Source organism: Lemur catta, chromosome 23, assembly GCF_020740605.2.
Source record: "Lemur catta isolate mLemCat1 chromosome 23, mLemCat1.pri, whole genome shotgun sequence".
NCBI classification, from domain to species: domain Eukaryota; kingdom Metazoa; phylum Chordata; class Mammalia; order Primates; family Lemuridae; genus Lemur; species Lemur catta.
The window spans coordinates 7,973,924-7,992,742 of record NC_059150.1 but is presented as its reverse complement, the minus strand read 5'-3'; the positions used below and the strand labels follow the sequence as shown (position 1 = coordinate 7,992,742).

Here is an 18,819-nt window from a genome sequence, read left to right as displayed (position 1 = left end):
CTTGTGCGCTTCCATCCTTCAGCATTTCCTTCTGGCATTCCATGGTGCATGGGTGATGCTTCTGCTCTCTGACTGCTGAGGGGAATAGACGAGAACAACTCCAGAACCATCCATCTGACATCTCAACTGAGCACGCAGGGAAGCTGCTACTTGCTCTCGTCGTGGTGGGGCCGGGAGAGTTTTCTGGGCCTTCGGCCCCGTGCCAGGCACTAACAGTAGAGCCTCCTGAAGGATGAGGGGCAGCACCTGCCTCCAGTCTGATGCGGGAGACACAGACCCTGCTCTCAAGCCCACCCGAGTCTAGCAGGGAAGGCCGACATACATATAACCACGGGGCCTGGGACTTGTAAAACAAAAAGCATGTAAACAAGTGCATGTTAATAAATACAGTGTGTGCTTACAGCTTCACAGGGAAATTCTTGGGGAGAATTTTCAGTCCCTGCTTAGCAACCTCTGGGTTTATGGCGTTTGTGTGTCCCGTTTCCGCACCCCGTACATTCATACACGCAGACACACACACTCCCTTCCCAGAGAGAGGGGAGAGATGCAAATGCTCAGCCTGAAGTGAGCTGAGGAGCCAGGAGGAGAGAGGAAGACTGCAGTGCTGAGGCCTGCGTGTAATTAGTGCATTGTTTTCAGCCACATGGAGGGGCCTGCGGAGCACACCAGAGAGTTGGTTTTTTTTTTCCTAATATTAAACCATCTTCTACTTCTCTTTGAAATGCAAACCTAGAACCCTGCAGGCACTAATATTGCACCAGTGCAAAAGGTGTACTTTCTCAGCAAAAGCAATAATATGACCCTGGTGAGCTCTAGAGTGGGACGGGGCAATTATTAATAGATGAGACCTGCTTCTGTCACTGCCTGTCTGGGCCCCTGGCATTGCAAGAGGCTGGGGTGCAGGATAACTTGGACAGAGGAGCCCATTTCTCTGTTTGGAATCTTTGTGCTGTTGAGTTTTGCCTGGTCTTCTTCTGTTCCCCGTCTCTCCCCTCAGCAACTGAGACTTTGGGAATCCCTACCCTATTACTAAGTACCTACTGCCAAAACTACCAAGCTCCAGGAGGGAGGAGAAGGGAGAGGAGGGAGGCTACCAAGTACCTGGTCTGTGCTTGTCACTGTTGTAGTCCCGGGACAGAGCACAGTCCCTGGCCCATGCCAGATGCCCAGTAAGTATATTCCAATAGAATAAATGGTTGAATGAGTGGAACTTGTGAACCACCCACCAAATTCCAGGCACTGGAACATTCTCTCTTTTAGACTTCTCAATCCCATGTGATGGGAGTGTTCCATTTTGTCAGTCTGAGGCTCAGAGAGGCTAAGGGATTTTCTTAAGACCACACAGTTCCTAAGCAGTAGAGTTAGGGAGGTCTGATTCCAAAGTTCAAATTGCTGCTTTTTCCACTGCACAACACTGCCCCTCATTAGCTCTAGAACTATTTAATACTTGGAAACCCTCCCCAGAAATGGATCCTTCCTCTTGTAACAAGCAGATGCTATGGGCATCCTCTCCAGCCTTCATTAATATTCCTATTTGTTCAACACAATCAGTGTCTATTCATTTCCTGCTCTGAGCGTGACACCAGACTAGGCACTATTAGACATACAGAGGGGGAAAAAAAATCTAAGTCCTAAATTTACAGCTTTTCGAGAGTTTACAATCTAACGTCAACACCAAATCATTATTCTATGCGAAAAAGACTTACCCCTTTTCTTAGTAGGAATTATACATCATTTTTACTGCAAGTGCAAAATAATTATGCCAAACTGCATCAGTAGGATTCTCAGAGATCTGAGCTCCTCGATTTGACGGCAAAGCCTGCGTGCTAAGCCACTGGAGAGAACTGAGGGAGGTGGGTGCTGCCGGTAATCTGTGCTTGATCACGTCGGCACCGTGAGCTGTCACACGTCTCTGCTCAGCAAGTCAGCTGAAAGACAGAGAGGCTCCCACCTGTTTTGCGCTGGCTGCTAGATTAGAGCCAAGTGTGTGGCCCAGCAAGAGCACGTGTGCAACGCTTTCTGCCCCGTGTTATTATATTCATCCTATTCCCAGCTTTGCTTTCTGTGTCTGCCTCATCTATCTTTATTCTTCACTCCCTATTCCATTCTAATTGCTAAGTTTCATATATCCCCAGCTAAGAGCACAGGCCTTGGATTCATATCGTCTCCGGTTGAATTCCATCCTCTAAGCTGCGTGGTCTGGAACAAGTTACATAACCTCTCTGTGCATTAATTTTCAAATCTATAAAATGAAGGTAATACTATAGATCAAGTAAGGTTTTGTAGGGGTTAAAAAAGATAATGTATGTCATGGACTCAATAAGTGTTATAATAGATAGATGAACGAGAAAAAGAATCCTTCTTTTATGAAATCCTTCCTTCTTTTATAGGCAGTCCGGCAGGACCTACAGGAGGGAAGAGAAGAGGGTCTCCATCTGACTGTGGGAAGAAGCTTAATTAATTAATACGCATAAGTTTCAAAAACGAAAGTTGGTGCCTGAGAGTTAAGCCCCAGGAGACTAGGCCTGGACGCTGACTTAGAAAACTAGGAGATGAATCTTTCGCTCATCGGCAGAACTAGATCTGAACCAGCCAATAAATATGCTCCAGGTAAACGGAAAGTAGCAAAGAGAAATGGATCAAGCCAAATTTCCATGTGCTAGGGCCACAGAAGGGCCTAGAAGGGCCCAGAAGGGCCTATTCCCAGCAAGAAGCCAGGGAAGCCGAGTAGGGAAGGGAACAGCACACTCACCACACCTGGGAAGGGCACTCACCTGTCTCCCCTCAGGGAGGAGTCTGGGTACCTCCATCCCCAACTGGTTTTGGATGAGCATATTAATCAGGGTTTCCCAGAGAAACAAAACCAAGAAACCAATAAAATATGTGTGGGGGTGGGGGGAGAGAAAGATTTTAAGGAATTGGCTCACAAAATTGTGGGGGCTGGCAAGTCTGAAATCTGTAGCCCCTGCTGGCTGGCAGAAAATTCCAGCAAGAGTCGATGTTGCTGTCTTGAGTCCAAAGGCAGCCTGGAGGCAGAATTCCTTCTTTTCTGGGGAACTTAAGTCTTTACTCTTAAGGCTTCCACTTGCGGGATGAGGCTCACCCACATCACGGAGGGTCACCTGCTTCACTCAAAGTCTACTGAGCGTCAGTGTGAATCACACCTGAAAAATACCTTCGCAGCAATATCTAGACTGGTGTTTGACCAAACAACTGGGCCTCAGAGCCTAGCCAAGTTGACACGCGCAATTAACCATCACAGTGAGGAAAAGACAAGTCAGTCTGTTCATCAGACACTGAAACCAAGGCTAAGTCCACGTGATCTGTAAATCCATCCCCTTTGATGCTTTCTTACCTGGTTTCTTTCGCCGTTACTCAGTCTCCTGATAGAAAATGCTTTTGAAATATCCCAGCCTTTATTGGAGAACCAAAGAAGACAAGGAACAGACATCAGCGGGGCGTGGAGGGCCTTGAAGGGGTGGGGAGGGTTCTGGCTTCCAGATCAGGGAAGTGGGCGGCTCTCAGATGCATCCTGGGTAATAACTAAGAGTGGGAAAACCTGGAAGCCATCCCCCATCTGGTCTTTCTCCTGAACTCACCCACGTCTGTGTTATCCTAGCTTATTTAGAAGAGCCCCACCCAAGAAGCATGCACCAGAAACTGGTTAAAAAAATAAAAACCCAAAAACATAGGTTTGGTTATTAGATCTCCAAGAATCATGAGGTCTTCCAATCTTCCTGCTCCATCTCCCCAGCCTCGTCCCTCTTTGCTCTCCCACCTTCGCTTGGCTCCATTTCTCAGTCCCTGAGTGCCGTCCCAGGGGCCCCAACTTTGAGGACGCATTGTAGAAAAGCTCACCTGGAATTCTCCTTTTGCCACGGTCATTACCGCCATCCTCTGGCAGCATTCCGAAGTGCCCCGGCCCCATGGGAGAAGAGTCTGCAGCGTCAGGTACTGGAGGTCTATGAAGGGAACCCCATCCTGACGATGCCTGACTGCACCTCTACCTGGGACTGACCCTCACAAGATCTTGAGGGAGCTGAGTCTCGGGTAATGGCAGTGAACCCTGAGCTCCGGGGGCTACAGGAATCCACCTCCTCCTCCTCCGCATTTGAGGCCGCCTGGGTTTTTTTTCAACTCCATCTCCCTGTTAGAAGGGTGAGAACGGAAACACACATTATCACTCCTCTTGGCCATTTGCCCCCACATCCTAAGTTTTTCTTCAACCTTAAGGAGTATTCCTGTTCAATTGTTTGTTTCATTAAATCTTCAGAGAGCCATTTATATTCTCTGCTCTGTACTAAGCACTGGGAAAGGCCCAGGACCTGACCTTTCAATCCTGGGAGCTTCCCTGGCCGTGACATTCACCTGGTAGGAATGACTTAGTGCGTCTACTGTGAATTCACTGTGTAACACAGTGTATTCACAGTGTCATCGGCACTTCGCGGACATGATCTGAGTGAATCCTATGAAAGCCCAAAGAAGCAAATATTATTTACTACCATTTTAGAGATAAGAAAACCGAGGCTCAGAGAGATTATATAACAAATTCAAAATCACACAGAGTTTAGTGACATCCTTGGGGTCTGACCGCAGATGTTCACAAGCTGTGGCACCAGTGTCCACAGGGACAGGCCCATTGCTCTTTGGGGTTCAAGGAAGGACCCTTGCCTGTTCCAGCACACGGCGCTCGAAGCAGAAGGGGTAGGTAGATGCCCTTGCTGCTCAGAGCCAGCCTGCGACAGCGACGCTCAAGCATCCTGAGAACTGGGGCCTCTCCCATCCAGAGCTGGGGTGAGATGCAGAAATCCACGAGTTTCCCGGAGAGGTGGGTCCTGCTACTGAGTCACCGTCCTCGGGGATCCGTCCCTGCCATCGGGCCTGTCTCCTAAGGCCCTAATCTGCCACTAAACCACTTGGGTGGTCATGACAAAGCCGTTCTGTTTGCTCAATTTCAGCTTCCTCCTTTCTAAATTGAAGGGGCTTAGAAAAGATCAGTAGTTTTCAACTTTCTATCAAAGAAAGACTCATACAGAATCCAGATCCCAGCGGAGTCGCTCTGGTGGAGACACAGATAGGAAGTCAAGTCCCAGCTCATTCCAGCTCCCCTTCCTGAGCCAGCCTTCGCCCGACACACTCTCTCACCCTGTGCCGGGCCTGAGTGCCCCAGAGCAACCAAGGCTCCCAGGACCACTAAGGTGCCCTAGGGGCCCACCTGGTTCTCAAGTCTACCACCCTCCCTGTTAGGCAGGGGTAGGTAGACAGAAGGGCCAAAGGTCAAACTGGAATTAGTGTCTTAGGGTTCAAAGCCCCAGCCTGCCCCAGTAATCCCTGCCCCCTGTGCCTGTGCCCCTTTGAGGCTTCTGTGAACCGAGACAGAAATAGAGGAGGGCGGTGAGATAATTGTGGAAGCCGAACAGTTCACAGAGTCTGCCAACGCAAAATAGCAACAGCATGACAGCTCTGGCCTGTTCCAAGAGCAACTGGGAGGATGGCCAGGCTCATACAGCTGGGAAAGGTGGGAAAGGTGAGAGAGGTGAGGCAGGGGTTGTGTGAGTAAGAAACAGGACAGCCTCAGGGCTCAGGTGGGACTCTCACAGTCTCTCCCCTCCCTTCTGTAAAGCGCAGTCAAAAAAGCCCCACTGGGCACCCAGGATGATACCCAAAAGTCCAGGAGGCACATGGCACCTCCTGAGCTGGAAGAACACTCTGAAGGGTCAAAGCTGGGCTGGGCCTGAATCTTAAGGAAGGGTCCGTCTCTCCGGGAGGGCCAATCCCTCCACCTCTGCCTCCCCAGTACCTTGAGGCGGGTGGAGGTGAGGCCTGCAAAGGCAATGTCTGGCTCTGTGACCTCAGGCAGGTCACTTGACTGTGGGGGACTGACTGTCTCTGTGGTTTCATGATTTCTGGGATTACCAAAATGGCACAAATGAAATTTGAGAACCAGGGAAAGAAAAACGTCTCACAAAGAAATTCAGAGTCAGCAAAAGGCAAACGTCAAGAGCAGAACTTAGGTGCTTAGGTTCCTAGCCCAGGGTTCTAATGGCATCAAAGCAAAGTTATAAGAACGATGATGTTACTGTTTCTTTTCCCATGACCCCCGAATGCAAAATTCCGCCACAAAGCAAATTTGTCGTATTCTCCTGTGACCAGATCCTTCTTCACTGTCAGTCTGTTCATGTGTTGCTCCTTCCAGACAGCATTCAGAATAGGGTGTTTTGTTTTTTTATTAAATTGTGGATTATCAACAAGATGGAACATTATAGGCCATTAAAAACTGAATGAGGGAACTATGTCAATGCACAGATATGGAAGTACAGAGTAACTTGGAGCTAAGGTGTGTAAAGTCCTCATCACAGGCCCGGCACAAAGCAGGCACTGGAGAAATGAAGGGAGTTTTTAGCATATGGTTGTCATCTTGCACCGTTTCCCTGAAACATTCCAGCCCCTCATCCCTCCCTGGGGAGCATGGAGTTGGGAGCTTCCTCTCAGCCGGCATCTGGCTGTGCTGAACTGAAGCTCAGTGGCAGGATCAGAAACCGTCCCCAGCAGCCCAGGTGTGTCTGAACCGCAGCCCTAACCTTGGCATCAAACTGCTACATCCGAGCCCCTTGAGGCACTAAAAGGCCTCTGAGCAGAGGCTCTGACCCAGGAGCCGACTCTGCATTCAGGAAATGAATCCTGGTTTGGGAGAAGGCAGGCAGTGGCAGCACGAGCCATCTGGAGCGGGTGGCGCTTCCAACCAGCAGGGAAAGACCAGACAGTCATCAAAGTAATGTGGCATTAGCACAAGCATCGCCAGGCCAATGGGATTAAATAGATGGCCTAGAAACAAACTCTCCTCTCTCCACATAGACTTTAAAGGATAAAAGAAGCATTAGAAATCATCGGAGAAGGTGTGAGTTATGCAAAAACTGGGATTTGGGAAAATTGGCTATTTGACAGGAATTAATTTTGATTCTCGTCCCACAGTATACACGAAAATTCCATTTAGATCAAAGAATTAAAGCCATAAAAACAACATAAAGGGGGGAAAATAATAACCTGCCATTTTCCTTAACGGTAAGACTAAATAATATAAGGATGCAAATGCTTCATAAATTAAGATATATGTTAAATCCAATTCTTTACAAAATCCAAAATGGGATTGCTTTTTTTCTAGACAGCACGATTCTATAATTTATTTGGAAAATACATAAGCAGGAGTAGCCTGTTTTCTTAAAAACAATATTTGGGGGGGTTGTCTTACCAGATATTAAAATGCTAAATTTCATATACAAATATGTCATATTCTAAAATATGTGAAAGTATAAAGATACAATAATTAAAACAGTGTGATTGTAATAGAAGAACCAAATGAACAGACTAAGACAGCTCAGAATGGGTCCACTGTATATCAAAACAAATTTAGCATGTGATAAAGGTGGCATCCAAGCCAATGGAGAAAGAAAACATTCTTTAATAGGTGATGTAGGGATACATGGTTAACTATTTGGGGAAAATATCAATTTAAATCCTCACCATGCAACATAGAACAAAATAAATTTCAGATGAATTAAGAGTTAAATGTAAAAAAATGAAACCATAAAATACTTAGATAAAATATTAGTATGTCTATCTCAGTGTGAATATGGAATTTCTAAGCATAAAAGCAATTGGTGAAATCACAAAGAAAAAACAGATATATTTGGCTACATAAAACTTCAAACCATCTCCATAAAAAACATCATAGAAAGTAAAAATAAACAGCAAAATCAACCTGAGAAAAATGTCTGCAACAAAAACATCAAAAAGTTAATGTTCTTAAAAGACAAAATAGCATTTTTACACATAAAAAAACCCATTAAACCAAAAAGAAAAATGTGCAAGAACAAGAATAGGCTATTTGCAGAAGAAATACAAATGATTGTTTACACATACAAAGAAATCTTGAAGCTCCGTAACAACCAATATATGTGATGAAAACACAATAATGAAATATAATTTTTGCCCTATCAAACTGGCAAATACTTGTAAAAGTCCACGTAGAGTATTCATGAAGAAAGGTACGGTACAATGATGGACTCTCTCACACACTGTTGGCGTGATAGAAATTTATACAGTATTTCTAGAATACAAGATAGCAATAAGTCTCAAAATCCTTTACAATATTCATTCTCTCTGTTGTAATAATTTCACTTCATTTTTGAGCAAATAAGAATAAGGATAAACATATATGTCATGCTTATTATTTATAATAATAAGTAGAAACAAATTAAATATCTGCCAATATGGGAAAGTTAAGTAAATGATAGTATATCCACAAGATGGAACATAATATTCTCATTGAAGATTGTGTCCATAGAGAATTTTTAATGATTTGGAAAAGTATTCACAGAAGTTACAGTGTGATCTGAATAGGGCAGCGAGATGGTGGGAGAATTTTATTTTATTGCATACTTAATCTGTTTCTGATCCCCCCTCACCCCAAATTTCTACAAATGTAATACTGACAATTGCAAATTTTCTTGAAAGAAAAATACTGCACTCCTAAACTCCTCATCTTCCTCAATTACTCTCATAGGATAGCAAAAGGTCCTTTTCCATTCCCTCATCTCAGTGGACCCTCCTCTCCCAGGTCCTAAACTGAATAGGTGACCGCTTTTCCTCCCCTGAGGTTGCCCGGTCAGGAGGACGGATGACAGGTGCTACACGTGTGCTTTGTAGGAGGTCACAATGCCCTCAAAACCTGGCACTCAGGAGAAGGCAAAGGCATTCCCCACACTTTGGCACGGTAGATTCCCCACACTTTGGCACGGTAGAACCTTTCGCGTCTTGGCCCTGCCAAGCACCAATGCTGGCCCATGATCCTGGGAAAGTCTCTTCCCTGAGTGAGAAAATACACTTCCGGAGGACAGGCTCTCTCTTACCCACCGTGACGTCTCCAAGGCCTACCTTATAACAGCGGAGTCAACAAATATGGAGTCATTGAATACACTAGTTTCTCGTTCTGTGCAGGGGGTGAAATAAGCCCACTTCACAGAGTGGTTGGGAGAACCCAGCGCAATAATAATGTCAACAGTCAGGCTCGAAATAGACGCCCCGTAAAGCCTGGTGTCTGCACCGCACCTGGTGGCCACAGCGTAGACGTCAGCTTCGCAGAGGGTGTAAACGGTTCAGCCTTGTCTCTGAGTTTTCTCAGATGGCCTGAAACACGTGGCTTCGCTTCCTCTTCCTTCTGGTTTCCTCAGAATCGATTCCGCCACTGGTGAAGGGCAGTAAATTAATAACTAGATTTCCCCCCACGATGACAAGCCCAACAACTAATTGGCTCGATATCTCCCTGTTGCTGTATCACTTTGGGATTTTTCTGGGTGAGATATAAATAAGCCAATTCTATTAATAAGCCATTTGGCCAAGGGAAGAAAATACACTTCCGAGATCCCGAGGGGCCCGGGGAAGCCGCTCGGTGGCCCGTGGAGGGAGAGACTTGATTACAGGAACGAAGTATTCCGCCTCCCTGCCCTCCCCCCTGCAGATCTGTGCTCAGCTGACTCCTCTCAGGCCTGCAGGGGAGGGGGAAGCGAAGCCTTGTTAAGTTTAGAAATTATAATTTAGATAAATCTGTGCATTCATTGGTCTGAGCGTGTCTCTGGAAAATAATAGTTAGCTGGGTAGAACCTGCCACATTTCAGGGGCTCTATTGTCTCCTTATAATTAAGTCCTGCACAGAAATCCAATTACAAATGTTCTCAATCTCCCTCCAGCTAAGTGCTAACAGAAGAGGGGAGGAAGGCTCCTGGACTTAAATAACTCTGGATAAAAATTAATATCGTGGCCATGTTGGCTAATTAAAAGTGCCGCCTCTATTAGCGGGCCTTTATATTAATAAATGAGACTATTATTATCATATCTGACAAGCAGGGTCCTTATCAAGTCTGCTCTGTCAGCCCTGCTCTTGAAAGCACAAGTTCATTGCCCTGGGTACAGGCTCCTGTGGGAGCAGAGGGGACAACTCCATCCCGTCCAGCCATTCACTGAGGCAGGGCCACTAGCACGTGGGGCTTTGTGTACTCCCCACGCCAGCCCTGTTGGGTATGTGTTACGGTTCTGCTCCACAGCTGAGCAAACCGAGGCTGCTCCTAGTAAGAGGCAGAACTGGGATTCAAACCTGCAGCCTCAGGATCCTGAGCCTAGCGCTCGTTCTATTATGCCAGCCCACTGTCCTTGCTGGATGGGGCGGATGGGCGGGGGTTTTACTACGCATTGGTACCTAGAATGTCGAAAACTTCCCCTCAGTAGATTTTTGACATTCCTTTGTTGGCCAGAAGCTTACTAATTCTCTCCTGGGGGTCAGGCACTGTTCTAGGCACTGGATACGATGAACATCCTTGCTCTCAGAAAGGCACACAGATATTTATGATGGCAGAGCAAGGACAGGGTGACACAGAAGCACACCAGAGAATACCCAACCCAGGTTTGTGGGGTAGGGGAGATTTCTCAGGAGAGGTGGCATCTAAGCTGAGTTTGGCAGGACAAAGAGGAAGAAACTCAGGCCACGTGGTGAGTCGAGGGGAAGAGAGTTCCAGGTGAGGAAATCCTGTGTGCAAAGGCATGAGAGAGTAGCTGTAAGCAGTTCACAGTGTCTGAAATGTAAAATTCAAGGTGTGTTATGAAAAATGATCAGGCTTGAGAGGGAAGGAGGGCCAGATCAGACCAGGCAGGGCCCTGCTGGCCGCGCTCACAGTTTACCCCAAGGGTGACAAAGAGTCTTGAACAAGTGGATTTCAGCAGAGTTGACATGAGCAGAACTGCTTTTTGGGTTCATTCCTCCGGCAGGAGGGTGGAGAATGAGCTAGCCACAGGCCACCCTAGAAGCCAGGAGAGACATGACAGTGACAGCGGGGTGAGGTGGACAGCAGTGGCCCCTTCCAGGGAAACACAAGATACAGAAGCAACCAAACCCAGCAACTGACCCCAGGGAAGTGCGAGGGAGAAATGGGAGCCACGTCTGACCCCAGGTTTCTGGCTTGAGCAAAGTGGAGGATTCCAGACGGTAGGAGAGGGAGGATGGGAGCAGCTTTGGGTGAATGACAGTGACCACCCAGGTCCTCAGTAGGCCTTCATCTTTGCCCATCATTTCAGCCCACATTTATTATGCATGTCGATATGAAAGGTACTCATCTCTTGTCACCAAGCATCTTCATCTATTAGTGTAATATTTCCTTAGTGACAGTAGATGAGGAATGTCATGTCCAATTTCCAACCTAGGCTTGACGCCCCTCAACCCTCAGAGAAACACTGAGTTCAGTGTGAGTCGTCAGTATCTGCGGCAATCCAGGGAGCATGACTTGAACTCCGGTTCTGTACCCACCCTTGGGCTGGCCTCTGATTTACTCCAAGGCCTGACCCTATCATGAAAGCGGGAAGACTGAGAAAAAGTAGCCAAATACTCTCTCGGTTTCAGAGAATATTTACCCTAAGTCACCAGAGCCTCATAATGGAATCTAGACCCAATCATTTTAATGTCTGAATTCCAAAAATAATAATACTAATGAATGAAATGCCGACTGGACTTAAAGAATGAATTAAGTGAGGCAGGGCGGGAGGAAGAGGGAGGAAAGAAAAATATCTGAAAACAACATCTTGTTTTTACAAAGTAATGGGCCAACAATTTGCCATCCATCAGCTCACAAAGGCGGGCAAGTCCTGATGGATAGGTGCACTAAGAGAACGGGGTACAGGGGCGACAGTGTGATGGATTTTCTCTGGATGGGGTTGTTTCAGCTCTCTCTCCCTGAGAGTCTTGCCAGGGTGTCTGGTTAAGCTTTCCTGCTCTAGTAAGTCGGCTTGTTTTCTGACCCTGCTTCTAGGTCCGACCTGGGGCAGGTGAGAGGCGAGCCTGGCCAGGGTGGGGCTCAGGAGGTGGTTTCTTACACAGGCTGGTGAAGTGTAAAGGCAGAAGGCAGATCTCCAACATTGTGTCTGGGCAGGGGCCAAGGTCAAAGCCACGTGATAACGCCAAAACCTGACCGTGCATCAAAGCAGCTAGAGGAGGAGCTGGAGATGGGGGGGCCAAAGCAAGAGGCCAGGACACAGGGCTGGTCGGGAAGCAGGGGGGACAGGATGCAGGGACAGTGGCAAGTGGCAGGGAGCCTGAAGGAACTCCAGAGAGCAAGAACTGGTGATATCTGGGGAGATTAGTGACCCATTGCTGCAAACAAATAACCCCAGAACTCAGTGGCCTGACACAGCAAACATTTCCTATCTCACCGTTGCTGTGGCTCAGGGATCCGGGCACCTTAGCTGTAGCCTGTGGCTCAGAATCCCTGGTGAGGATGAAGTCAAGCTGGAGGCCGGAGCTGTGCCTCCTCCAAAGCCTTGGGAAGGGAGGATCCGCTTCCAAGCTCACTCGGATGCTTCAGGACAGGCTCAATTCCTCATCACGTGGGCCTCCCCAGAGGCTTCCTGAGTGTCCTCAAGCATGGTAGCTGGTGACTGGAAAGAGACAGAAAGAAACAGAAAGTGACAGAGAAACTGAGAGAGAGCAATCTCTCCAGGTGGGAGCCACAGTCCTTTTATGACCTGACCTTGGAAGAGATGTGTCACCACTTCTGTCATTTTCTATTCAAATCCATACATCCAGCCCACACCAAAGGGGAAGGGACTATACAAGTGAGTGACTACCAAGGGGCAGAGAATATGGGGGGCCCATCCTAAAGGCTGCTGACCATACTGGGGTTGCTTTTAGAGTTCCAAAGGTGGGACTGGACACGTGGGCAAGCCAGGTTCATTTAAACGGCCACTGCTGGCTGGACACCAGCATGTGAGATAAATGCCTTCTTTGATGGATGAGAATCCTGCAGAATTCCTGGATCATTCATTATCCACACTGGTTATTATTTTCCATGGCAGCAGATGTAGAGGTAGGAGGTATAGTCAGCTGGGGTGGCTGTATCCTGATTCTTGCACAGTCTCTAGAAGTTGACTTTTTGAGCAAATCACTGATGGAATCCTGACGTTTGTCCTTCTTCCCCCCACTGACCCTTCCTTTCTAAAAATATCTCCACTATTATTTTCTGTGCTGCAAATTAGTCTCGTACATAAAAGGCACTAACCTCTAATTGTCTGCGCTTCCTCACAAGGCTGCCTTGATTGATAAATCTTCTGGGAGCAGAGCTGCAGTGTACACAGAGTCTGTCGCACTGGGAAAACAAAGTTTATTTCTCATGATGGCTTGTGCAAGGCTTCTACTCCTTTAAAGGAATTTTAGGAACTGGCAAGTCTGGTGAGAACACGGGGTGTGCTGTGTGGTCCCACCCTGCTCACCTCCTACTGGCACTGTGGCCCCTTGTGGCATGCCAGGACTGACCCTCTGGGCTCTTGGCAGGGAAGACAGGCTCCGCGAGGAGAGAAAATGGTAGCTGGTGAGTCTCTAGCTCCAAGGTAGGCATCGGGCCGTGAGTCCACTCAGAGAACCCCCAATGCCTCAGGCTGGTGGGCTCCTCCTCTCCACCCTGCAGAGAGCCCCCCTCCCAGCGTGACCCCTTTTGACTTTCTAGTCCCAGTTCTGGAGTAGGTTGTCGAGGCAACCCTCAGTTATGTTTTCCAGTCCTCACCTGCTTTTACGAGTGTCTTCCTGATGTCTTCCCGGAGCCCTCCTGCCATTATGTCCTTCTACCATTAAAAGCAAAGAGCTAGAGTTGGCCACATGTCACCGAGTCTGGACACAGTAGCCAAGTGCCTGAAGGTGCTATATCCATCGATACTGGTAAGCTGAGGAGGGGGCATCTCAAGTAGGGCTGGGGAAGGACAGAGGGGACCCAGGGTGGGGAAGGCTCTCCCAGAAGCCCAGGAGCCCCCACAAGAGCCAAGGGATGTGTCCCAGCACATACATCTCCGCAGCTGTGGCTCCAGTGATGGGCTTGCAGATGCATCTCCACATGAAACTCAGAGCCCACCATGGGAAGATGCCCTCAGCCCCAGCTCCATCAGTGATTGACACAGAGCCCCTCTCACTGGGCCCAGAATCCCTAAATGCTCCGACTCTACCCATTTCCAACCAGAGCCTCAGCGTGCATGTTGAGCCATCTTTTTAATTTTCTGGTTGGCTTGGCAGATTGCAGATGCTCTCTCCCCAGAGCTCTGGGCCTATGCACAACTTCCATTTGCATGTGTCTGCGATGCTCCCCTCTCTCTGCTCTTCCCTGCTCAGAGAGCACCCAACCCCAGCCTCTCCAACATATGAGCCTCCAGCCACCCAGAGGCCGTGCTGTCCCTGTTCCTCTGCCCTCCTAATCCCAAGGGTCCCCCCAACCCCACTCCTAGACTCAGCAATGGGGCAGCTCCTCAAGAGGGACAGGAGGGGGAGCAGGGAGGGAGAGGCTGGGAAATCAAATCCCAGCTCCCTCCACATCCGCCACTGCAATCACAGCCCTGAGCTGACAAAAGCCCTTGTTAGAGCCAGTGGCTCCAGTGCCAGCCCAGCCCCTTGGAGCAATGACAGCCATGTGCTACGTTTGCCCAATTCTGCAGCTGGGCTAATTACTATGGTTCCTGAGCTTGGGGTCCAGCCCCAAACCAAACAAATTAGGACAAAAACCACAGGCTTCCTCATTCCCCTCATTCCCAGCCAGCAATTCCTGGAGGACCCTTGTAATTGATAACAACGCGATAAAAACCCACCACCTGTCCTTTATCCTAAGGACTTGGCAGCCTGGCCAACAGCTCAGCCCATCCTTCATTGGCCAAGCACCATGGAGTTCCGCAACTCTGCCTAAGTGCTAGGAACAACCTGAGACCTGTCATATCCCAAGACGTGGCCCAGCCTGGAAGACATCCTGCAGCTGATGGGCAGGCTAAGAGTGGGCAGGATGGGCGAGATGTGCCCACTGGGGTGGGCCAGCCCATGCAGACTGGTGCTGACACTGGTGCTGAGGGTGCACAGCCAGTGGATCCAGGGGTGTGTGGACGGAATGGCAGGAGGTGGGGGCCCAGGCCCTTGGGGTGCATCTAGGAGGGGGGTCACACAACACACTGGCTAGGAATCACCTCCTAGCAGGCCACATTCAGAAATGTGTAGAAGCAGGAGGAGGCTATCGATGAAGTCTGGCAATCTGTAAGGCCCCGTAGCACCCTGGCTATACCATCCAGGTTCAAGAGCAGAAAATAAAATAAGGAGCCAGGGTCAGTGTGAGATCTGGATGCCAGGGAAGACACAGGTAAGGCAACACTGCCCCCAACGGTGAGCAAACAGAGCCAAACCAGATGCTGGCTTGTGTGCCCTGACTAGCCTCCTGCTTAGGTCTAGAAATAGAGGTGGCAAAAGAGGCCAGTCAGGGACAGAGAACCAGCTCTGAATGCTCGGCTGTGTGGGCTACTGGCCTCCTCCAGTGTGAACCTGAACTGAGAGGCAGCAGGTGTTGGGCAGTGCTCTGGCCAGGGAGAGGTAGGAGCTCCACTGCCAACGCCAGACGATGGGGGACGGAGCAACAGCCCAAGCGCACCTCAGGAAGCAAGGATCAGTCAAGCCCAGTTAAGGAAACACAGAACACTCTGGGACATGCTTCTACCTTGCCCAGAAGAACAAAAACGCCAGAAGAGCTCACGGAAAGCGGTGGCTCTAGGCCCAGCAGCACCCACATCAGCTGGGAATGCGCTGGACTCGTAGGTTACCAAGCCTCATCCCTCCTGAGTCAAAAGCTGGGGCGTGGGGCCCAGCAGTCTGTGTTTCCATCGCCATTCTGACTCTGAAGTTTGAAAACAGAGCAACAGCTCCCAGGGGCGGCATTCTTTTATTCCAACAGGTGTTCTCAAACCTTGCATCAGGGTCACCTGGAAGGTTTGTTGAAACCCAGGTTGCAGGACTCCGGCCCTGGCCCCTGCTCAGGAGGCCTGAGGTCAGGACTGAGGGTTTGTATCTGCAACAAGTTCCCAGTCGATGCAGACGCTGCTCATCCAAGGACCACACTTTGAGAACCACTGATTTAAATATCTGGGGACAAGATGCAATCTTCCAGCTGAAAGGGGGCTGGTCTCAAACCAAATCTCAGGGTCCAGGGGGCAAGAGGAAGTCCCAGAAGGAACAACTCCAGTTAGGCCGTTGTCTTAGTCCCTTAGGGCTGCCGTAACAGAACGCCCTGACCTGGGTGGATTAAACAGCAGAATTTATTTCTCACAGTTCTGAAGGCTGGGAAGTCCAAGATCAGGATGCCAGCAGATTTGATGTATGCTGAGGGCCCACTTCTTGGTTCCCTGTCACCTCACCTGGCAAAAAGGATGAGGGAGCTCTCTGGCCTCTTTTATGAGGGCACTAATCCCATTCTTCAGGGCTCTGATCTCACTGGAGTTTAGGATTTCAACATGTGGATTTGGGGTGGGGGGACAAAACATCCAGTCTGTAGATGCAGCATTATGAACTAAAGGTTTGCGTTCTCCCAAAATTCATGTATTAAGAGATAGGACTATGGGGCAGATTTAAGAGTTAAATGAGATCATAAGTCTGGGGCCCTAATCCAACAGGGCTGGGGCCCTAACAAGAAGAGAAAGAGACACTAGAGCTCTCCCTCCACCACCCGAGGACACAGCAAGAAGGTGGCCATCTGCCAGCCAAGAAGAGAGCCCTCACCAGGAGCCACATAGGTTGACGCTTTGACCTTGCACTTCCCAGCCTTCAGAGCCATGAGAAATACATTTCCATTACGAAGCCACCCAGTCCGTAGCGTTCTGTTGTGGCAGCCCACGAAGATTGAGACAGGCAGACTCAGGACCCAAACAACCTGATTAAACAATGATATTAAAATAAAAATAATCGTAATAATAACAGAAAGGTCTCCGTGTATACCCCCTCGGGGGCAGCACAGAAGAGTCCTGTGCTGGGTCCAGGTGCCCTGCTCTTTCAGACCCGTCCTCACCCGCTAAGTGACCCTTCTTGGTTCTCACGCCCAAACAATCCTAACAAGGCTGCCCTGAAATCCCGTTCTGATCTCTGCTCCTCACTCCCTTTCTCCACCTCAGTCCTTTCTGGCCTGAGGCTGCGCCTGAGCCTTTGTGCCGCCCTCCCTCCCCCTGCAGCCGTCTCCTCTCACCTCTGCCCTCGGCACTGGCCCGGATGAATCATCCTAAGCCACAGTTAGGGGAAGCAGGCCCGGAGGGGCAGACGAGGACCGGCCTGGTCAGCGGGTCCCTCCAGAAAGAGCAGTCCCGGGTCAGAGAGGCTCGAAGAGGATTTATTGGCAATGAAACTAGGCCAGAGCGGGTGGGGTAAGTAGGCAGCGCATAATCAGGGTGATACTTTCTGTTGCTCCATCTCAGGAAAATAATTGTTCCACTGGAACATCATTACACTGTCATTTTTCTACTCCTGTGCCACTTACAGGGAGATAGAAACTCACTTTCTTCTTGATAATAAGCTGCAATTTCAATAACTCAAAACGCTTTTTCTGAGACGGAGCCATTCTCTCCCCCCACCCCTTCCCCTGGGGATGTAGGTGAAGACAGGCGCCTCCTCCCGACTGCCAGGCTGGGGAAAGGCCTCGCTGGCTCCCGAGGACAGCTGTCCCTTCTTGACTCTTTTTGCCTGTCATTCAGGTGACCAAGCGTCCCAGTTTGCCAAGGACTAATGGGTTTCCCAGGATGCTGAACTTTCAGTGCGAAAACCAAGTCAGTCCTCGGCAAACCAGGACAGTTTGTTACCCCACCTGCCATCACCTGGGGACAAGGGGGCAACCCATCCTTTGTGCATTTAACAAGGATTTATTAAGTACCTACAACGTCCCAGACACTTTCACAGGTGTTAGGAGGCAAGCAGGGTACAAAGCACACTAAAACTTTGCCTTCAGGAGCTTACATCCTAGGGGAGGGAAGTAAATGATAAACATGATAAATAAGTGCATTTTATGATGTACTAGAAAATGATACATGCAGTGGAGGAAAAGGTATGTGGGAAGGAAGATTGGCAATGAAGGGTGAGGGTTGTAATTTTAAACAGGGTGGTCAGGGTAGGCCTCCCTGAGAAGGTGACATTTGAGCAGAGGTTTGAGGGGGGAGAGGGAGCAGTTATTAACGTGAGGACATCTGGCGGAAGGGCACTCCGGGCAGAGGGATCAGCCAGTGCCAAGTTCAGAGGCAGAGCTGGACTTGGGTACTCAGGGAGCGCCCATGGAGGCCCGTAGACCAGGAACAGAGGGAGCGAAGAGCAAGCAAAGGGGAGAAAAGTGGCGAATGTAGTCAGAGAGGCCAAATTTTGTAGGGAATCTGTAGGCCGCGGTAGGACCGCTTGGTTTTCACCTGGGGTGAGATGGAGACAGGGACACAATCCAATTCGTGTTCCGATAGGCTCGCTCCGGCTGTAGTGCTCAGAATAGACGATGTGGCGAGAGCAGTGAAAAATAGGTTCATGCTTATAAAACACTTAGCACAGGGCCGACGCCTTAGAAAGCGCTTCATCGCTGGTGGAGACAATGAATACACCCCCGCTTGATAATGCGCTTTGAACGCACGGTGTTGAAATTCCGACGGTGGCCAGCAGAGGGCGCCATGGGCAGAAGCCGGCGGCGCTGTCTGCCTTGGATCCACCAACTATTACAGCTTCACAAACGTAAAGGGTGGGGATTCATGTCTTTCCTCTCTCTCCCCTTACCCCCACCCCCACCCCTAATTTGCTAAATTTTAAACTTCTGGATTCTCTCCCTCATTGCAGAGACGTCCTGCTGTGCAAAATGGATCTTCTATGTTGAGGTCATCCCTGCTCAAGACAGCCCAAAGCCCTGGCATTGCAGGGGCGTGATGCAGCCAGTCTCCAGCACGCGTCGGCCCCGCAGGAGACCCGGAGAACCGGAC

The 18,819-nt window shown here is 49.2% G+C and overlaps 1 long non-coding RNA gene across 4 annotated transcripts in view; it reads right to left on the bottom strand.

Moving 5' to 3' along the window:
* Positions 1-3,977: 3,977 nt before the first annotated feature.
* LOC123626897 overlaps positions 3,978-18,819 on the bottom strand; it is a 43,360-nt gene continuing 28,518 nt past the window's right edge. The window contains exons 1-5 of one of the 4 annotated variants that reach the window (XR_006731059.1): positions 13,599-13,760; positions 13,309-13,379; positions 13,098-13,184; positions 12,253-12,477; positions 7,747-9,244 (exon numbers count right to left, since the gene is read on the bottom strand). This is a non-coding gene — a long non-coding RNA (uncharacterized LOC123626897). Of the gene's footprint in view, positions 4,148-7,746; positions 9,245-12,252; positions 12,478-13,097; positions 13,185-13,308; positions 13,380-13,598; positions 13,761-18,819 lie in introns of those variants that run through there. The other 3 variants (XR_006731060.1, XR_006731058.1, XR_006731057.1) reach the window with 3 other exon arrangements.